Raw genomic sequence first — 15,643 nt, forward strand, 5'->3', positions numbered from 1 at the left:
AAAGACCAGAGCTGAAAAGAAAATTTGACTTTCAAACACAAGAATGAAGAGAAACATGAAAAGGTGAACAGCAAAGAGAAGTCATAAGGGACTTACTAAAGTTGAACTGTTTACATTCCTACATGGAAAGACAATATTTCTAACTCTTGAAACTTTTCAGTATCTGGGTACTGGGTGGGTTTACACATGCACACACGCACACACACATAGAGACAGAGTGCACAGAGTGAATTGAAGAGGATGGGATCATATCTTTAAAAAAATGAAATCAAGCAGTGAGAGAGAAATATTGGGAGGAGAAAGGGAGAAGTTATATGGGGCAAATTATCTCTCATAAAAGAGGCAAGCAAAAGACTTATTAGTGGAGGGATAAAGAGGGGAGGTGAGAGAAAAACATGAAGTTTACTCTCATCACATTCCACTAAAGGAAAGAATAAAATGCACACTCATTTTGGTATGAAAACCTATCTTACAATACAGGAAAGTGGGGGATAAGGGGATAAGCAGGGTGGGGGGGATGATGGAAGGGAGGGCATGGGGAGGAGGGAGCAATTTGAGGTCGACACACATGGGGAGGGATAGGATCAAAAGAGAATAGAAGTAATGGGGGACAGGATAGGATGGAGGGAAATATAGTTAGTCTTATACAACACAACTATTATGGAAGTCATTTGCAAAACTACACAGATTTGGCCTATATTGAATTGCTTGCCTTCCAAAGGGAAGGGGTAGAGAGGGAGGGAGAGAGGAAGAGAAGTTGGAACTCAAAGTTTTAGGAACAACTGTCGAGTACTGTTCTTGCCACTAGGAAATAAGAAATACAGGTAAAGGGGTATAGAAAGTTATCTGGCCCTACGGGACAAAAGAGAAGACAGAGACAAGGGCAGAGACGGATGATAGAAGAGAGAGCAGATTGGGCATAGGGGCAATTAGAATGCTTGGTGTTTGGGGGGGAGGGGATAAAAGGGGAGAAAATTTGTAACCCAAAATTTTGTTAAAATGAATGTTAAAAGTTAAATAAATAAATTTAAAAAAAGAAAAAAGAAAAGAAAGATAAATTACAACCATATGAAAGAATGCTTGAAATCACTGCTAATAAGGGAAATAAAAATGGAAATAAGCCTGAGGTTTTACCTCAAACCTTGTAAATTTGTAAAGATGACAAAAGATGGAAATAGTCAATGTTGGAGAGATTGTGGGAAAATAGATATATTGCATTGTTGGTGGAGCTGTGAATCAGTACAATCATTTTAGAAAATAATTTGGAATTATGTGAATAAAGTGATTAAAATGTACTTACCCTTTGATCTAGAGATTTCACAACTAGGATTTTACCCCAAGAAGGCCATTGATACGAAGAAAGTCCTTATAGATACCAAGATATTTCTAGCAGAACTTTTTGTGATAGCAAAGAATAAGGAACAAAGTAGATGTCCATTAACTGGGAACTAGACAAATTATGTATGTGAATGTAACAGAATATTCTATGTTATAAGAAATTATGAATGTTATGAATATGAAGCATGGAAACAGCTACATGAACTGAGGTAGAATAAAATTAACAGAGCCAAGAAAGCAATATATGCAATGACTGCAATGTCATTGTTGTAGTCATACACATAAAATTGTAAATGTTGAAAAATTATAAAGAACAAATACCCATGAGAACATACCTCCACTCCACCCTTTTGCAGAGGTGGGAGGCCCATAAGTATTGCACAGTGCACATATTTTAAAACTATTTTATATATTGATTGGTTATTCTGATTTTTTTCCTCTTCTCTTTCTTTTTTGTCTTTAAAAATATTATTTGTAGCATGGAATGGCTATCTGGGAAGAATAAGAGAGGATACTGGGATAAATTATGGTAATATTAAAAAATATTAAATATCAATAAAAACTCCTTTTTATTTAAAAATGATAGAGTAGCAGGCAGAGATTTCTATTTTAAGGTTGTCTTCCTTGTCCAGTATCCCCTCAAATAACACTGTATACCTATACTATTCTACTTATACTATAATATGCCTATAGTACTACTCTGTAACACTATTCTACTCTTCTTGAGGCGAGACCTGTTCATTGTCCAGAAGAAATAATTGCCTCCCCTTTCTTTCCCACTTTAAATCATGCCTCAATGTAAGAGGAAACTATCCCATTGGCAAATACCTGAAATCACAGTCTTCCCCTTTTATTAAACATACAAAGCAAAGACTTGTTCTCAATTATAAATATTTTTAAAGGAATTCATTTAAAGCTAATCAATTTTACATAGCTAAGCAATGGAATTAGAAGAGCTTGTTTATGATCAAATTGTTGATCAATACAATATGAAAAATTATGGTAGAAAATAAATGCATATCACAACAAAGACATCTTTACACTTAAGTGAAGCATACAATCTATTTTTTTCCTTAGACTGTAAAACCCTTTCTAAGAATTTATAAAGAAAAGAAATTTTTGGTATTATGATTCATATGTCACACTACCAGAACTAAACACAGAGATGGTAAGACCCTTGATCACTATCACCCCCAAGTGTTCCAGTTCCATGTTCATGGACTCTGAAATGCCTTTATCTGGTCAAAATCTGTTGCTATTCCAGGTCTTCTTCTGCCTTGCAATTCAAAATCCTGTTCTCTATCTTCACCCTGACCTCCAATCCCTTAAACCCTCATTTCTTTCCAAGGTCATCACCCTTTCATTGATTTTACTCTCCTCCATTCCATATGTTAATCCCCTTAGTGAACCAGTTCAACTCTACTCTTCTCTCAAATACCTTGACCCCTTGTCCTACTGCTGACCTTGTGCTGCCAAGCCTTAGTTATGGATTTCTACCACCATTCGTTGTTTTATCCTGAAACAGTTCTGACTGGATCCACTACAAATTTGTTGCATAATCTCAACTGGACCCTCCCTGCAGCAAGACAATCAATCCGAGGCAATCACCTCCCTAATTGACTCTCTATCCCATTCAGGACTTTAGTTTTTCCAAACCTTTCATCTGTCTTCTCACAGCTCTAGCTCTCCCTCACCATGTCATCTGAGAACTTTGCCTTAATTTTTACTGAAACAATTTAGGACAGCCACCAAGAGTGCCTTCTTCTCCCCTCCTCCTCATTTTACATCACTCAAATGCCTTCTACAATTAACTCTTCCTTCACCCCTGCCTCACAGGAAGAGGTATCCCTTCTCCTGGCAAAGGCAAAGCCTTCTACATGCATAAGTGATGACCTGCCGTTCTGTCTTCTCAAGCAACTTGCCCTCACTATTATCCTCATTCTCTCATTTATCTTCATTCTCCCCCAATCTAATGACTGTTTTCTACTGCCTATCAACATTCCTTTCTCCCCCACCCTTAAATGATCTTCACTTAAACTATTCATCCTTGCTAGCTTTCATCCTGTTTCTCCATTTTCTGTCTAATCTCCTTGAGAAGACTGTCTATAATCCTTTTTTCCACTTCCTTTCTTCTTACTCCCTCCTTAATTCTCTACAGTCTGGCTTCTGACCTCATCATTCGATTTAAACTGTTCTCTCCAAAGTTATCATTAATCTTTTAGTTGCCAAATCTAATTGCCTTTTCTCAGTCCTCATCCTTCTTGATCTCTGCTGCCTTTGACACTGTTGATCACTTTTCTATCCTTGATACTCTCTCCACTTTAAGTTTCCATGACACTGCTTCCCCCCCCCGGTTCTCCTCCTACTTCTCTGACCAGTCCTTCTACACCTCTTTTCCTACATCTTCCTCCACCTTACTCCCATCAACCACTGGTATACCCCAAGGCTCCATCCTTGGTCCTTTTATCTTCTCTCCCTATATTATTTCAAATGGTGACTTCATCAACTCCTATCAACCAAATCATGAACTAATTCTCTGTGCAGATGATCCTCACAACTACTTATGCAGCCTGAACCTCTCTCCTGACCTCTATTCTTACATCTCCAACTGTCTGTTAGAAGTCTCAAACTGCGTATCAGATAAACATCTTAAACTCATTGTGTTTGAAATTCGTTATCTTCCCCCCCAATCCTCTCCTCTTCCTAACTTCCCTATTACTATGAATGATACCACCATTCTCCCAATCATCCAAGCTCACAACCTAGGTGTCATCCTAGGTATTTCTTTTCCCGCATACAATCTATTTCCAAGGCTTGTCTACTTTACCTTCGCCATATGTCTCCTCTGACATTGCCACCACCCTGGTGCAAGGCCTCATTACTGCATGTCTGGATTATTGCAAATAGTCTTTTGTTTGATCTTCCTAACTCAAATGTCTCCCCATTCCAGTCCATTCTCCACTTGAGTTCAAAGTGATCTTCATAAGGTGCAGGTCTGACCATTTCACAAACATACACCCCATTTTCAGTAAACTCCAGTGGTTCCCTAATACCTCCAGGATCAAATATAAAAACCTGTTTGGTATTCAAAGCCTTTCATAATCTGACCCCTTCCTGCCTTTACATTTTTTCTGCTCCACATACTCTGTGATCCAGAACTGACTGCCCTCCTTGCTGTTTCTTACATGACACTGCATATCCACATGCATTTTCACTGGCTATCACCCTTGCCTGGAATTCCCACTCTTTATCTCTGCCTCCTAGCATTCCTGGCTTCCTTCAGGTCTCACCTAAAATCCCACCTTCTACAAAACTCATTTCCCAATTTCCCTCCATGCTGGGGCCTTCTCTCTTTTGATCATCTCCAATTTATCATGTTTATACATATCATGTTTTGTACATAGTTGTTTGCATTTTGTCTCCCCCATTATACTGTGAGCTACTTGAGAGCAAAGACTGTCTTTTGTCTTTATATCCTTAGCACTTAGCATAGTGCTTATACATCCCAAGACACAACTTCAAGCACTGATATAATGTTCATCAATCCATTTAGTGGAGTAGACTTTCAGCCTCATCCCCTGCTCTCCTTCCTCTTCCAAAAAAACTGCACACACACACACACACACACACACACACACACACACACACATATATACATACATATATATACATGTATACATATGGAGAGAGGAGAAGGAGGAAAGAAGAAACTTTAAATATAATCTGTAAGAATACTAGATGGTGGTACAAATAAACTGATATGGTTATATAATCAAATGTGCTACAGTCTTAAAATGTATCCATTTCAATACATGCTAGATTACCTAATAATTTAGGAATTCCTGAAAGTACATTAGCTTATGTTAATAAGCAGACACATTGATTTATGTCGGTGGATCTGTGAATTGTTATAGCAATCACAGAAAACAATGTACAAGTATGATCCAAAAGTTACTAAACTATGCATACCCTTTCAAGCAACAGTACCTCCATTGGGCCTGTACCTCCAAAAACACCAAAATTAAAAAGTGGAATGTTTATGTAAATATTTATCACAGCTCTTTTTATAGTGGCAAAGAACTGGAAACTGAGAGGGGGCCCATTGACTGGGGAATGGCTGACCAAATTTTGGTATATGAGTATAATGGAATACTATTGTGCTGTAAGAAATGGTAGAGATAGCTTCAGAGAAAACTGGGAATACTTATATGAACTGACACAAAGTAAAGTGAGGAGCCCAAGGATAACAATTTATACTATAACAACATTACAAAAATGAACAACTTTGAAAGACTTAAGAACTCTAATCAACATAATGATCAACTATGATTCCAAAGGCCCCATGACAGACCATGCTACCTACCTCCTGATAGAGATGATGAACCAAATACACAGAATAAGACACACATCTTTTGGACATAAACAATATGGGATTTTTCGTTTGTTTGTTTCACTGTGTTTGTTGACTGGGCTATCTTTTTCTTTTTTCCTCAGTGAGGAGGGAGATAGAAGGAAGAAAAATAAACGCCTGATAATTGGGGAAGTTGCCAAACAGGGGATTTTTTAAAATCTTAGCTCAAACTTTTGTAGCACTCTAAGAAATACTTTCATAATACTCCTGGTAAAGTAGATGGTGTAAATATTATTCTAATTTTAGAGATGAGATAAGTGAGTCTCCAAAAAGTTCAGTATGATGTCCAAGGATTTCAATATGTTAAATCTATTGTAATCAGAGTTCTAATATCCATTGGTATGGACTCTCTCCTCACTGGTGAAGATGAATGTCCTAGGCACTTCCCTCATAATCCTGGGGCACACTCTCCTTCAGATTCATATGCTGTAAGTGGGGAAAGTGAGCTCAGGTAGGGATCACTGCGAAGAGGAATGCATCCAGGGAGCCCACGTGGTCGAGGAGATGTAGAGGGACACGTAGAAAAGGAATACACTGGGCAAGGGTATGCATTGAAGGGTAACATGCCTCCAGAGCTCAGAGAGCTGCTTCGGTCTCCTACTGCCACTATCACACTGCTCCCTTTGAGCCACTTCCCCAGTGATCTCCACCAGACAAATAGTCTCCACCAGATGCTGCTGAGCTGCACATCGTTTGACCAGATGCTCCTCTCCAGGGTACGTCATCTCAACTAAACATTCCTAGGCACAATTTCCTTCGCTGAGAACATGGCTGTGGGAAATCTGCTTTCAGCTTCTATCTTCAGCTAAAGTCATAATGATACCCTGAAATCTTCCCCTTGAGAAGAGCAGACTCTGTCATGACTTTTTACCTCAGAAACTGAGGATTTTGTTGTTTTGTTTTGTTTTTAAGAAAAGCAATTACTCTTCCCTAAGCTATAGGACCATGTACAACATTAGGGAAGGAAAAGGGGGAAGGGCAAACCCTTTCTCAGCTTTTTCTTTTCCTCTATTCTTCTATCCCTTTCCATAGTATTGGATAGAAAGTTTTCATCTTTAGAGAGGCAAGATGGTATCTTGGATAAAGCACTGGACCTGGAGTCAAGAAGGCCCAAATTTAAATCCCAGTTCATATACTAGCTATATGACTCTGGGCAAGTAAGTCACTTAAGTTTTCTGTGCCTCAGTTTACCCATCTATAAAATGAGGGGATTTGACTAGATGATCTCTAAGGTGCCTTCCAGCTCAAAGTTATTACCTTATGATCTCCAGAGTATTATTTGCTCTAGGTATGAAATTTTTTAGGATACAGATACTTTTAACTGAATTTCCAATTCTCTGCACTAGGTAATTTTGGAATGACTTATTAAAAGTTATGCTGACTCAGTGACCTTGTGGTTCTCGGTCCTGCTTGTCAATCAGAGTTGGGGGAGGCCCTGTTGAGGGAGGCATCATCTAGTCTGCAGCTTTTGTATTACCTACCATTTGGGCATTGTGGCAGGTCACCCCCTACCTGTTTGTTAGGAAATATTGACAGTTGGGGAGAAGCTGAGACACAATGATCTGTTTCCTTTTGCTGATGTGGACCTATCTTAATTTTCTTTATCTCATTACAAAAGTTACCAGTAAAAACTGGCTCCATCTTGAATTCCTTGCTGATCTCTAGTGAGCAGCCCAGCAACATGTTGCTACCTTGATGTACTTTTTGATAAACTCCTTTTAATTATCTTTTTCCTGAACTTTGCCTCCTTAACCAGGGTGAAAGCCCAAACAAAGAATTTTCCTTTTAACAAACCATCACCATGATTGGTGAGGTATATAAACTTTTTCATCACCATGGTGGAGCCGGCTTTCTGGTATCTGAATAAAATATCTTGGTTTCATTTTGAGGAAAAGATTTTGTTATATTTTGCAATTCAACCCTGGAAATACATCTGTACATTCATAGCAGCTGCTATGGGTATCGCAGATAAACATGAAACAGGTTCTGCCTTCAAGAAGCTTATATTCTAGAGGAGAAAACAATGGGGTACAACATATAAGTATGTTCACAATACACACAAAATCAATACAAAGCAATTTTTGGTGGTAGAAGGAAGAATTTTAATCTAGGGGTATCAGGAAGGCTTCATGTAGGAGACAGTTTTTGATATGAGTTTTGGAGGAAACTAAGGATTTTAAGGGATAGAGGTAAGAGAACATAGCATGTTAAAAAAAAGTAGACTAAGGATCATTCTCTCCAGACAAGATAACAGTTTACTAATAGGGTTCTGAACCTATTAACAAAAGAGTCAATGGCTTGCCTCAATTTATGCCAAAGATCCCAAGCTTAAGACTTAACTTATTTTTTATCAGGTTAGAACAAGGAACAGAGCAGTGTAGGTGACAACATGGGGTTGAGGACAACATGACTGCTTACATATTTAGATTAGGGGAACAATTTTGATTGCTTGGAACTTTGGAAATAAGGTCTAGCAACAACCCCTTCCTTTCCTCCTGTGACTAAGAAATGTTCATTGTTTGAGTCCCTCTGCAACATCAAAAGATATTGGATCAGATGTCTTTGGAAAGAAAACTAGTCATCCTTGAAGTATAGCCTCATGGTATAAAAATAAAAGACCAGACTCCCTGATGTCCACTCACATTCCTCAAGGATATAAGATTTCCTTGAGCCAAGAATAAAAGAGTGCTAAGCAGGAGAACTGAATATCTAAACTTAACTCACTACAAGCCAGATGAAATTCTGCACTAAATTCAAAGAACTATAACTTGATTGGTTACAGAATCAAAAAACAAAACAAAACAAAACAAAACTCACAAGTACTTGCAAATATGATATATAAAAAATGATCCAGAACCAATTTAACCTTCTCAATCCCCCTCTTTGGGACATATATATATATAACTTATAGATAAGTGATCTATTATATATATATGTGTGTGTGTGTGTGTGTGTGTGTGTGTGTGTGTGTGTGTGTGTGTGTATAATAGATCACTTGTCAATAAGTTAATTCTATAAAATATTTAATGTAATCATTACCAGTGGGGCATACTAATATAAGCTTTTCTGGTATAAGGTCAGAACAGGTTTTAACACAGCAACTAATGCAAAGTCCAGAAAGAATGACAAGACATAGGGCAACAAGGGCCCATTCACCAAGGGTAGGTAAGAGCCTGTTCCCCTGCAGTCAAATGAACTAAGAGAAGAGATTCTATCAGGGGTCACCTGAGGGAGGCAGTTGTGTACAATTTTCCAGACCAATTCATGTAAGAATAACAAGATAGATTAAACATAGCACAAGCCTTGGTAAGAATACCTAAAGCCATGGACTAATTTTTTTAGAGGGGAGATTTACATGTCTCAAGATAGGCAAGAAAATTCAGCAAACATAGATACAGTGTTTAAAGCAAAGTAATACAAGAATGATCAGTAGTAACTAACATCAAGTCTCCTATCCCAGTAACCCACACCCAATGTTCATTTAATCAGCAGAGTTCATCTTGGAGCCCAGATGCACCAAGTAGCCTTCTGGTCTCCTGGAAAAATCTTTTCTTGGACATTCTGTAATGAGTCTCATTCTCAGGGAAGCTTCGAAAGGAGCTCCTCTTCAGTAAATTTGTTTCTCTGGTTCCACGTTGTGTGGGATGGCTCAGGTCCCTACATAAATCAATTACTCAGAGGCCTCTCAAAGTGATGACAGAAAAGAGATTTATTCGATTCTCAAGAAGTGGGGCTAACCTGTAGGACTAGGAAAGACAAAGACAAAGAAAAGGGGCAGTGATTTATACAGACCCTAACGCAAGTCCCTCCTCCCCCCACTGACCATTATTCTCATTAGCTGAGAATATGATCTTACATTCTAGACACGAAATCTAACCAATCCTTTTTGAAATGAAGACATCAAGGAATTATGTGAGTTTTATCCAATCACTGAGACCCTAATACACTACACAGTTTTATATCCTTATATGGAACTATTCTATTCTAAAAATATTGTAACCTTGAGCCTTTAGGCCTTACCTCACCCCTGGGAGAAGAATTACAATCTGAGAAGTCTTCACTAAACCTATCCCACTCAACGTCATCTCTAGACTCTTGGATGTTCCTACTAAAATCTTTTACAAGAAAAACAAGATTATGAAAAGAAAGTCAACCAATTAGAAAAGGAGACTTAGGATTTTAAGGAGGAAAATGACTCCTTGAAAATCAGAACTGGGCAAGGGGGAGCCAGCAAAGTTGCATAAGAGATCAAGAAATAAAATGTGGGGGTATATATATATATATATATATATATATATATATATATATATATATATGAAGAATGAAAAAATAGAAGAGAATGTGAAACATCTCATAAGAAAAACAACTGATCTGGAGAACAGATCATGAAGCAAATTTGAATACCTGAAAGCTATAATCAAAAAAAGGAATCTTGATACAATAATAAAAGAAATAATTAAAGAAAATTGTCCCAAAGCATTAGAACAAGAGGACAAAGTAGAAATAGAAAAAATTCACTGATTACCACCTAAAAAAGACCTTATGAGGAAAACTCACAGGAAAATTATAGTCAAATTCCAAAATCGCTAGCTCAAGAACAAAATATTACAAGCAACAACAAGAACAACAACAAAAACAATTTATATATGATGGCACCACAATTAGAATCACATTAGACCTAGCAGCGACAACACTACAAGACCACAGATCTTAGAACACTATGTATCGAGGAGAAAAAGAACTGGGGTTCCAGTCAAAAATATCATACCAGCAAAGCTAAGCATAATTCTGAATGAAAAAAAAAAGGATATTTAATGAATTGTCAGACTTTCAGGACTTTGTTATAAAAAAAAACTGAACTTAATAGAAGATTTGACATACAAGAGCCAAGACAAATATAAAGTACATACCAATGACCAATTACAAGGGACCCAATAAGGATAGACTATTTAACTTTTATGTATGTATGATGCAAACTTTTATATTGGTTGGTTGTTGTCGTTTGTCTTTGAAGAGGACCAAAATCAAATCACCATTGTAAAGTGGACTTTCAGTGTGTCAGCCTGTGGCTGATCAGACCAATACAAGCTCAGAATGCTCTACCACAGGTTGGGCACAGATAGTCCATGTGAATATTTGGGGTGGATATCCCAAATTTGTGCATCCTGTGTTTACTTTGTGCTATCTCAATTCTGCTTTGCTCAAAGAGCACAGCACCTTTTCTTATGTGGGCATGCCATGCTGAGCAGTCCTGTGCCAGCGTCTCCCATGTTGCACAGTCAATTCCAGAGTTCTTGAGAGAGACCTTGAGAGTGTCCTTGTATTATTTCTTCTGGCCACCATGTGATTGCCTGCCCCGTGCAAGTTCTCCATAAAATAGTCTTTTTGGCAAGCGTACATTTGGCATTCGAATAATGTGGCCAGCCCATCGGAGTTGAGCTCTCTGAAGCATCATTTGATTACTTGGCTTGAGCAAGGACTTCAGTGTCTGGTACCTTATCCTGCCAAGTGATCCTCAGAATCTTCCTAAGACAGTTCAAATGGAAGCATTTCAGTTTCCTGGCATGGCACTGGTAGATTGTCCATGTTTCACAGGCATACAACAATGAGGTCAGCACAACTGCTCTGTAGACCTTCAGTTTGGTAGTTAGTCTAATATCTCCTCTCCCAAACTTTTATTCTGAACCTCCCAAACACTGAGCTAGCTCTGGCAATGCATGCATCAACCTCATTGTCAATGTGTACATCCCTGGAAAGTACACTATCAAGGTAAGTAAACTTAGCCACAGCATTCAAAATTTCTCCATTTGTTGTAATTGATGGTTCCACATATGGATGATGTGGTGGTGGCTGATGGAGCACCTGTATTTTTTTGGTGTTAATTATTAGGCCAAAATTAGCACAGGCAGCAGAGAATTGATCCATACTTTGTTGCATCTCAGCCTCAGAGGCAACATTGAGTGCACAATCATCTGCACACAGAAAATCATGCACCAACACTCCCTCCACTTTGGTCTTGGCTTGTAGCCTTTTCAAATTGAAGAACTTACCATCCACATGGTAGTTGACTTTGATGCTGTGTTCATCCTCATTGAAAGCATTTGTCAACATGGATGAAAACATCATGCTAAAAAGCATGGGAGCAAGCACACAGCCCAGTTTCACTCCATTGGTAACTGGGAAGGCACGAGAACTTTCTCCATTATCCAGAACCCAGCCAATCATGCCATCATGAAATTAACGTACAATATTGATGAACTTCTCAGGGCAACCAAATTTTGACATAATTTTCCAGAAGCCCTCACGACTAACAGTGTCAAAGGCCTTGGTCAGATCTACAAATATTGTGTTCAGACCTCTCTTCTGCTCCCGGCATTTCTCCTGGAGTTGTCAGGCAGCAAACACCATATTGACTGTTCCTCGGTCCTTTCTGAAGCCACACTGGCTCTCAGGTTTATGACCATGTTCCAGGTGAAGGATCAGCCTATTAAGGAGGACTCTAGCAAGAATTTTGCCAGCAATGACTAAGAGAGAGATCCCCTGTGATTGTCGCAGGACAATCTATTCCCTTTACCCTTATAGAAATGGACAATGGACCGAGTACATAGCATGACTATAGTGAAAATGTACTCAATAGGAAAGTATATGTAGAACCTATACAGAATTGTATGCAGTTGTGGGGAGGGAGAGGGGTAGTGGGGGGTAGGTGTGGGGGGGGATAAAATCTCAATTGTATGGCAGTGATTGTTAAACATTAAAAAATTTAAAAAAAAAAAAAAAAAAGAAATGGACAATGGAGGCATCCTTGAACTCCTGGGGGATAACCTCCTCTTGCCATATAACCTGGAAAATTTCAGTCAACTTTTGTATGAGCTATGGTCCCCCTACCTTGTAAATCTCAGCAGGAATAGAATCAGCACCAGGTGCTTTGCCACATGAAAGGAACCTAATGACCCTCAAAACCTCTTCTTCAGTTGGCAGTTGAGCTAAGGAGGAACTGACTTCAGTCTGAGGTAAATGGGTCAATGGCCTCAGCATCGATTGATGATGGTCTGTTGAGAATACTACGAAAGTGTTCAGCCCATCTCTCAAGAATCATGTTCTTATCACTAATCAATGTGGCTCCATCAGTACTAAGTAGTTGTGATGCACCATAGGTTTTTGGTCCATAAATAGCTTTCAGCTATTATGATTCCCTGAAAGCTATTTATTTATGAAAGCTGAAAACTTTTATATATGAATAATATAAAACCTATGTCTAAGATTGTTATTAGTAATTAGGTAGCTTATAAGAAACATTGGAGCAGAGCTGAGTATGATATGATTTCAAAAAGTAAAACCATTCAATAACAGCTAAAGACTAATTATGTTATTATCTTATATAAATGAGGAATCAGAGAGAGAACCAATACGGAGGAATTGGATGGGAGGAAGGGGTGTTAGTTCTGAAAACCTACTTTCATCAGGAATGGGTTCAAGAATAGGAAATTGAGGAAAACAGGTTAAGTGACTTGTCAAAGGTCACACAACCGGGAAGTGTCAAAAACTAGATTTGAACTCAGGTCATCCAGATTCCAGCTCTCTATCCATGATGCCACTTAGCTGCCCATGTGGATTCAATTCCATAAGCATCTACTTAGCACCTACTGTGTGCAGAGCACTTTGCACAACTCAGCTAAGGTACATAAAAAATTAGTTGAAACATGATCTCTGCTCTCACAAAGCTAACAGTTTTGTAGGACTATGTGACACATTCACACATGTACTATGCCAAATAACAAATTATGCAGAATAAAATCATCAGAGAGGTAAAGTGTTTTATGATTGAAAGTAAGAAAAATCAAGGATACTTCCAGGAATGTCCGAGTCTCCACATTCCATCAGGCTGCATCCAGCCAAGGCCAGGGCCCTGGCTCCCACTGGGGGTGGCTAAACAGCGTGCACCATCTTCCCGAGTTGGCAAGGAGTGGAGGTCTGGGCATGATGACAGAGACTTTTGCAAAAGATATTAAAGCAAGACTTAAGAATATGAATCTCATCTTTGCTGTGCTAGAGACAGGCCGTGTGACCAAGACAAAAGATGGACATGATGTGAGGACCTGCAAAGTAGCAGATAAAATAGGGAGCATCAATATGTTGATTTGGGATGATGTTGGCATCCTGATCCATCCTGGAGACATTATTTAACTCACCAAGGGGAATACTTTAGTATTGAAAGGCTGTCACTCTACACAGGCTGTGGGGGTGAACTGCAGAAGATGGAAAAATTCTGTATGGTTTATTCTGAGGTCCCCAACTTCAGTAAGCCAAACCCTGAGTACAGTGCCCAGCAGCAACCCAGAAAAACGGTACAAAACGACAGTACCTCTGCTACTTCCCAGTCCCCTTCTGTCCCTCCTGCTGTCTCTCCAGCCTCTGAGAATCAAAATGGAAATGGCCTAGCCACGCCCCCACCCCCAGCCCAGGCAGTGGCCCCCATGCATCTCAAGGCCCCCTTCACCCTATGAGCACCACAATTATTCGAAGTCAGCCTAGCCACATACCCGCTTGCCCTCCAGGCCCCTCCTCCAACACTGTCAGTAATGGCAAAGAGACCTGGAGGAGCAGCAAGAGATAGCGAGACACCCTTCTTCCTCACTGAAAACAACCCTCTTATGTCTCTCCTCACTAGGAACAAAGACTGCCCACTGGGAGCTAGCTGTGTGTTTATGGTGTAGGGGGTATTTTAGCCTCAAACATTCTGAGCTTACATATAAGGAGGCAGTCATCTCTTCCCCTTTATTTCTTAAGCCAAACCCCACCCCCCCACACACCCAAGCATCACTCCTGCTCCTTCATCCTGGGCACTCCAAACTTCCTGTACCATTTTTAGCAACCAAATTTGGGGTAGGTATGTTCAATGTGTGTTATATAGGGGACTTCCCTAATAAATACACCCAAAAAAAGTGAGAAAAATCATTATTTGTTTTGGAAATAATAAGTAAGTCTTCCTGAAGGACATGGATCTGAATTTCACTTTAAAGTATGAGCAGGAAAGAGAAGGAAAGATACTCTAGGTATAAGGGAAAGAATGAGTCAAAACATAGAAAGAAGAAAATGTGGACACCAGAGAGAGGGAAGAGTGATGTTCAGAGGTAGAAAGAAGTCTAGCAGTACAGTTTGTTTGGTACATAGAATTCTCATATGGGAGGAATATTAAATCAAGTTGGAAAAAGAGGATGGTGCCAGGTTGTAGTCAGCCCTGAATGCCAGGATAAGGAATTGGAACTTGACTCAGACAATCAGGAAACCACAATGGATGTCTGAGATGACATGACTAGATCTGTGGATAATATGGCAGCATGGAATGTTATCCATAACATGGCAACATGGGAAGGATGGATTGGGGGCAGAGAACTGGAAGAATGGAAAGAGAGAGAGAGAGACAGAGAAACCTTGTCCCAAGAATCTTACATTGTAATAGGGAAAGGCAGAAGGGAGTGATGATATGTTTTTATTCTCATAACTCTCTATTACTAGAGACAGTCCACCAAAACACTCAAAGGGATAGACCTAAACTCTGCAGCCATTTAAAATCTCATTCATATGACTGCCCTGATGTTCTGATGTATTATGTCAGAAAATGTGTTTCCCTTATGCCTCAGTTCTCCTTTGTGAACTAGAATATGAACTATTCCCCTGTACTAATGAGGGGAGAGGGTGTGGGGGTAGAATGAGAGAATGGATTGATTACTTTTATAAAAAGATAGAGTAGGTATAGAGTATGTAATAATTTAGCCCTCCCAAAAAAGAATCAAAGGTGGCCTTAAAAATTGTCCAATTCAACTACCTCCAATTAATAGAAGAAATATGCCCAGAGAGGTAAAGCAAGACTTCAATTCTCATGGCTACACC

At 39.1% G+C, this 15,643-nt stretch overlaps 1 pseudogene; it reads left to right on the forward strand.

The window, feature by feature from the left end:
• The first annotated feature begins 13,607 nt into the window (after positions 1-13,607).
• Positions 13,608-14,366, forward strand: LOC140518725 (SOSS complex subunit B1-like; annotated as a pseudogene).
• The last annotated feature ends 1,277 nt before the right edge of the window (positions 14,367-15,643 follow it).

This window comes from Notamacropus eugenii, chromosome 1 (assembly GCF_028372415.1).
Source record: "Notamacropus eugenii isolate mMacEug1 chromosome 1, mMacEug1.pri_v2, whole genome shotgun sequence".
In the NCBI taxonomy this organism is placed as follows: domain Eukaryota; kingdom Metazoa; phylum Chordata; class Mammalia; order Diprotodontia; family Macropodidae; genus Notamacropus; species Notamacropus eugenii.